Below are 7,314 nucleotides of genomic sequence, written 5' to 3' on the forward strand. Positions count from 1 at the left end.
CAACAAAACGTTTCTGTACATACCATAAACTTATGGTTTGCCACAGGATTTGTTTTCAGAAAGAATCCAAACCAATGTGACATCCATCATATCATTTACAAAAGCTTCTTATCTTGATTTTAGTCCACACAAACTTTTCCACCTTGGCAAAATGTTTTTAAAAGTTTTAACAATATTGAGATTGTATTCCTGAATTCTTGTCATTTCCATCTAGCTTCAAAAATGTAAAATGCAGATTAAAAAATAGTTGGAAGGAAATGGAGAAATCTAAAGTTTGATTTGACAAATGCTGTTTGGGGGTTGAGCGAACTTTAAAATGTGTCATTGAATGTGTCTTTCCATTGGCCAGTGGCTTCTTCCTGTACTTAAGCAAAACAGCTATACATGCATATATGTATGCAATCTTTTTTGTGTGCACATAAGCATAAAAACTCAAATACATGTACCCAAACCCTCACGTACACGTTCTCAGACCAAGAAGCTATTAGCCTTCTATTACCTGTTGCTCTGGAAATGTCAAGACACCATTACGAGGAGCTGCATTGTGGTCTTTGCTTAGCTCACCTTTGGTATTTCATCTCTCTTCTTTTTTTTGTCATCCGAGATGCCGGCGGGTTCAGTGTCATGGTAATGTTCATTCTGATAAGCCGACTCTGCGGCTTGATAGACGGGGTGTGGAACAATGGAAGCTCCGGCCCCATCACTCCCGGCAGTAGGGCCAGGACACAAAGGAGACATAATGAGAGGAGATAGCATAGTGATGGGAGGCTGCAGATGAGAGAGACCCAAGGTAGTGTGTGTGTATTTAACATAGAAAGGCAGGGCGTGGGAGGACTCTTGTCCACCAGACTGTGTGTATGCTCGCAGGCGTCTGAGAGTGTCAGAAAGATGGAGGGAGAGACAAAACATCTGCCAATCACTGGCTACGTTGACGGACAGCCTATTGTCAACTTTGTGTGTTTGTGTGTATGTGTCAGTGTGCAGCCTGTTTGACTGAAATACACAATGCTTCATAACAGGCTGATCAATAGCCTATTCAAGGGTAATGAAACACCAGTCAATATCACCACCCACAGTGTGGCTCATAAACTGACAATCTCTCTTTCTCTCTATGGCTGTCTATCTCTATCTCTATCTCTGTCTGTCTGTCTGTCTGTCTTTCCTCTCTTACCTCCACGTGTTTATTTCTAGAGAGATGAGTTCGGAGGCACCAATGAACAGTTATACTATATTCGAATAAACCGGCCTCTCCTCTCTTATAAGTAGTATTATAGAGTTAGACCAGGGGTGCTCACACTTTTTCAGCATGCGAGCTACTTATTATGTGACCAAGTCAAGGCGATCGACCGACGGGGGGGCTACTGCTGGAGTGTGTGTCACACCGCGCGCGAGCCGAGAAGAGTTGTTGGGGGGGGGGCTAGTGACTTTTTCTTTGCTCGTTCCCGATGCGCGCAAACCGGTGTCGGAGCTCCGCGGCGCACGAGACGGCGGGCAGAGGACTGTTAACGCAACACGTAGAGACAGAAATGACATGCTTCTGCTGTAATGTGGCGCTATAGAGAAAGTGACAGGGGGGCGGGCCAATTTTTTTTAATGTCATGCGATCTACCAATACTACGCCGCGATCGACCGGTCGATCGCGATCGACGTATTGAGCACCCCTGAGTTAGACAGAGCTCGACAACCGATAACTGATAAACGTCAAAAAATTATTGTACTATAAGATTAATTTTGTTTCATGTAATTTTATTTTATTTCATTACCTACATATTTTATTTTTAATTTCTATTGTAAGACTAATACAATAAAAAAAAGTACAACAATTAAATGAAGATATAAAGCAATTATACAAATATAAGGCCGCCCTAAGGTGTGGTGGTTAACATCGTTGCCTAGGTTTCTTCTGGGTGCTCCGATTTCTCCAAAAATGTAAGTATTGTTATATATTATATATCATATAAGATGAAAGGGTTGCTGTCGTTTCAGTGTGACATTTAAATCCCCCTTTTTTGGGGGGTGGCAGCAGGAGCTCTTAACTCCTGTCATTATTTGTGAAATATACTGTATACCAGGTTAGATCCGGGAATTTCGTGGTCGACTCTTTACTCTATAATGAAGAGCCTCCCTGATTGTTTTTCATAAAAGTGTAATAATGTCCTCTGACATCAGCCGGGGCTATTTATATTTCAGATGACATGAGGCTAATCAGATAAAATACACTGTGGGACAGCTGGGTTTAGATTCATCACCTGATTATAAACGAGGTGAAAGCTGTGTTCACATCGCTTACGGCACTGGCTTAAAATGCACCGCTTGGTTTGTTGAACAGGATAAATGACCTGAGAGGGAAATCTGATAAAAGAAATCCAATACAGATCTCGGCAACATGCCGCTACTTCTCCAGTGCTGATGCGTCCGGTGCTGAGGAGCGCTGCCCGGCAGAAACCCGGTCGAGGTCACACAGCACGGCTGCGACCGTCTTCGTGGAATTTAAAGTTATAACCACGTCGCAGCGGCTCTAATTCAGCAAAACTCAATCACATACTTTTCAGATTAGATCCAAAGTTGGAGCGCTTGAGATAGAAACAGAAGCTATGTAAAGGTGCCATATTGTGACGAATCAAACGCTAACAAGGACTCTGCTTACCGGCAAATGTATTCATATTGAGCACAGATGAAGGAGAAGATATTGAACAGTCGATTGGTTCAAGATAAATAAATGAATGACACGTTCTTTATGGGAACGGTTGTCATTCGTGACTGTGTCCCGACAGGACCAGTATGAATTTGTCTCTATAAATGGGATTAAACAATGGCTCTGTGGTTGTCTTGGCAACCACTGGGAGCAGGTCGCCGTGGTAAAAATAGACTTCCCTGTCTGAGCGGAAGCGGTATAGCTTCCATCTCTCATTTACTCGTCCCCTCTCTGTTGTGATGTCATTAGCCGGCCAAAGGAGTAACCCGTTGATCAGGTGCTAGAGAATATCAGCCGTGAGCATTTAGCACCAAGTTATTGCTTATGTCTGCCCCCTGCTTATATCTGCTGAGTTAGCAGAGAAATACTTGTATGATATATGCAATGCAACACCAATACTGCCTTATTAAGATATTCAGTTATGTTTGGAGCGCTACTTTAGTTGTTTGTGTGTCGACGCTGTGGCTCAGTTTGAGGCTGTACTTTTATGTATTGGTCCTGTATTATTTCAAAGGGTGTTTGTGGTGAGTTTCAAAGCAACAACACCATAAAGTATAGCCTTAAATGAACATACTAAGTTTTTATGTACAGTAAATATGGCAAGGTTGTTAAGTTGAACTCCATTAATTTTAGGACAGCAGTTAAAATGTTATTTCAGGTTTATTGTCACATGCAGTGCTTTTGTTTTGCTGTCTTGATGAGGTATCTTCCTTGAAAAAGACGATAGAATCACTGAACACCACAAAGGGACTCAATGCAGAAACAAACCAAAGAGAAAATTAAAAGACCAAATTCAAGGCCTAGTTCAAGCCGACTGACGAACAGAATTTTTTTTAAAACACCATATATGGACACAAGATAAAGCAGTAAGTAAAGTTACACTAGAGATGTTCCCCCCGAATGAAACCCGTCCATACTGTACAACTTGTTACACCCAACGCTCCAAAACAGGTTGTATGAAATAAAAATGGCATAGAGCACGGGTGAGAGTCTACGCATATGCAAAATATAAACAAACAGATATTTCACAATAAACAGCCAAGAGGCTGAATGCTTCTGACGAGGCAAAAAACAATCGTAGCGTACCTTTTTATACCCATTGAAAATGTAGTTATTCCTGCCTCTCGTTTTTCCAGGCTCCCTGGCTGGCTGTCCCACTTTGGCTCAGTTTTATTGTCGGCACTGTTGTGAACATTATTCATGAAAACCAACACGAAAAGTGGATACTGTATCTCCAACCTGTTTGATGCATCCCCGCAGTCAGACGGATCGTTCCCATCACAAATGTTCTCACTCGCTCTCATATGTCTGAAGAACCAGGAGACACACACAAAAAACATTATGGCATCCTCGTCGAGGGAACGATTACAGTTTTTAAATTACAATATTCAGGAATAACTTCACAAGCTGAAGCACCTGCACAATGTTGCCTCCTCTCAGCTGTTTGGAGCTATTTCGGTTAATTAAGTTTATTCTCAGGGCTGTTTCGGTGCGTACAGACTGTGTGATTGACAGCTCTGTTACTCTCCGTTTAGCTTCGCAGCACCTGTCAGGGCAAGATAACTCTCACCTTCATGCTACCTTCAGGTAACAGGAGGCTGGAGACTTCAGTAAACTCCCAGCATGGCTGCAGAATACTGAACACACCTGTGTAAGAATGCGGAGCTTCAAAAGCCTCAATGCAGAACCTGTGTACAGCAACATTTACGCTCTTAGAAATAAGGGTTCCAGGTACCATAGTACTGTAAATATGGAGCTCTGAATTATCCACTGTGTCATTGCAGTATCTCTGCTGTGTCATCATCCTATATATGCACCAACCTTTTATTCATTTTATTTTTCTTTTTCGTCTTTGAGTGGGGGGGAATTATCTATTTACTTTTAATTTTGTACTTGTGTATTTAAATTTGTTTCTTTTCCTAATTTTCTGTTCAATGTGTTTAATGTAGTATACTCTGCATTTTCTCTTGCATTGTGAATTTTTTTATTTTGAAAATAAAATATAAAAAATATATATAAAAAATAAGGGTTCCAAAAAGGTTCTTCTCCCGAAAGGGAGTTTGATTCTGAAGAACCCTTTTATAAAGAGAGTTCTCTGTAAGAATAAGGCCTCGTTCACACAAAGACGCGTCACTAGAAACGTGCTGCCCAAAAATTGTTTTTCTAGTTAAAATATTATCTGTGCCACGTACAGAGCTCGTCAATGTCACGCTTAACTCAGGCAGCCAATCAAATCAAGCAAGAGCCGGGCTTCACTGCTGTCTTCCTGGTCTGATGCCGGTCGGTGTGAGAGGGCTAAGTAGAACCACGGAGTACGTGAGAGGGAAGGAGGAATTCATAACTCATGTTCAATAGTTTCAAGAAGGTCAAGGGAGCAAGGGAGAGCGTGAGCGTGCTCATCTTCTCTTTCATTACATTGTGCCTGACCTGCTTTGCCACGCCGTTGTTGAAGCACCTGCGTCTCGTCAACCCCAAAGGGTTCCATTAAAAACGTTCGTTATCCGGGGCCCTTTTTGGAAGGAGTTCTTCAAAGGTTGTTGAAACATGGGTGTTGAGACACCCTCCCAGCCAGACACTCCACAAATGTATTTTGTACTGAACCACATCAGCGGTGCTGGAGATGGTTCCGATGGCCCCAAGCTAAACTGATGAACTAAAGCCAGAAACGATGGGAAAAGATCTGAAGTAGATTGTTATAAAACTAGTTTAGAAGTTGTAATGGGAACTTGAAAATGAAATGGGTAGTCGACTAAATCTCCACCCCCGAAAAACTGTAACAGACGAAACCCTTGGAATATGAAAGGGTTCTTGATAGGGTTCATGTTGTTCACATATTCTAGATTAGACTCGATTGTCTTCATGTAACAACAGATCCAATCAGATTTAAAAAATGTCACGACTGCGCGGATAGATAAACAGCGCCCGATTCGTGATCTCATCTTATTTTGATGATTAAACGCTACTTGAGCAAACTGTGTTTGCTGTAATCATTTGGATTGTGGCAGCGGGACCCTCTGAGAGCCAAGTGGCCCTCTGCCCATGTCGGAAGACCTAATCAAGCAAATAGGGCTTGACTTGTAATTTGTCCAGTCAAAAACTCCGTTGACCTGCAATTAAGGTGCTGCGGAGAGGTCAGAGCCAGAGTTAGAGGCTTACCAGCGATGTTTACTGAGGTCACTTACTTAGAGAAATGAGTTGAGGTGCACCAGGGGCTTCAATTACAAAAACAGGCAATTACTTAGTGTCAGTGTCTTTGTTTTACTTTGGTATTTTTACATTATATGATTACTATTTGTATAGGAATACTTCATTAAACATAGGAAGTGCTTACAAATAGTGCTAGATGGTGCAGTGCATTATTGTATTATTGTAATTGTGTATTATTATCCAATATGTTTAGGGAGTGATATGGAATATAGATCAGAGTTTCCCCCCCAACAAATTCTGGGGACCCACTTGTTTATTTTTTTATGACAAACCATTGCCATCCACTTCACAAGGTGGACGTTAGAAGAGCAAATTTGTGCATGAATAAACGTTAATTGGAGAATTATTGGACTGACTCCTATTTAAGAATTGAGAGCAGCTTAGTGCATTTCTAAGGGAAGGATGGTGGCTACATTACCTGAAGTGAGAGACTCATTTCATTACTGGACTCCAGAGAAAGAAAGAAAAGAGGGGAGAAGAGGTTGGAGGTGGAGATTAATATTATTACAGAACCCCAGAGCAGAAATGTGTCCCCATAGTGACAGATCGCCGCGGCAACTGCCTCTGATGTTCAGTGTGAAGCAGAGAGGCTCTCTGCAGGACACAGCCCTGTGATTGAGTCAGGAACATACCCAGATACCATGATCGCTCTGACTTCCACACACACACACACACACACACACACACACACACTGTAGGCTTTAAATCTGCAGGGAGAGAGAAAGAGAGGGAGAGAGAGAGAAAGAGAGAGTACCATCATTCTGTACAAGCGACACTTGTACTTTGTCATCTTTGAACAATTGCATGCAACGTTGTATATAAATCTTAACAAAATATAACTTTCTCAAACTTGGGAACATACTTTCACAATTCTGAAGGAGCCATGTAGTTTGCTTTGTTTTTTGTCATCCTGGAGATATTCAAGGTGAAACTTGGCGATTTCATGTATGTAACATTACTTACACCTGAAAACATGACAACAGCTTTCTGATCTGATGAGTTAACAAAACAAACTAAGGCTTAACAAATGGAAAGAGGAATTACTAAAAACCCTCTGGTAAACTAACACTGAGATGTAATGCTTTTTGACACTGTAAACATTGTATTATCAGAAACGCTCCCTGTGTAGACGCTGTCTGTACTGGGGAGCAGGATGTGGGGTTAGCAAGGTCACGACAGGTTGAACCAGCATGGTGTCTGAATGACACAAGACTGAGTAAGACTATAAAGTTACTGAGACTACAAGCATCTGCTTGACCTGAGCGTCCTTATTGTGTAAAGCAAAACCCTCGGGATGGTTATATATTCGCAGGTCGAACAAAGGACCGTTTTGGATATCGTGTGATGATCCTGCGATTCTCTCATGACGTCGTGACATTGCGAGAATCCAGCTGCTGCCCAAGGTCAACCAC

The sequence above is a fragment of the Pseudoliparis swirei genome, chromosome 24 (genome assembly GCF_029220125.1).
Source record: "Pseudoliparis swirei isolate HS2019 ecotype Mariana Trench chromosome 24, NWPU_hadal_v1, whole genome shotgun sequence".
NCBI classification, from domain to species: domain Eukaryota; kingdom Metazoa; phylum Chordata; class Actinopteri; order Perciformes; family Liparidae; genus Pseudoliparis; species Pseudoliparis swirei.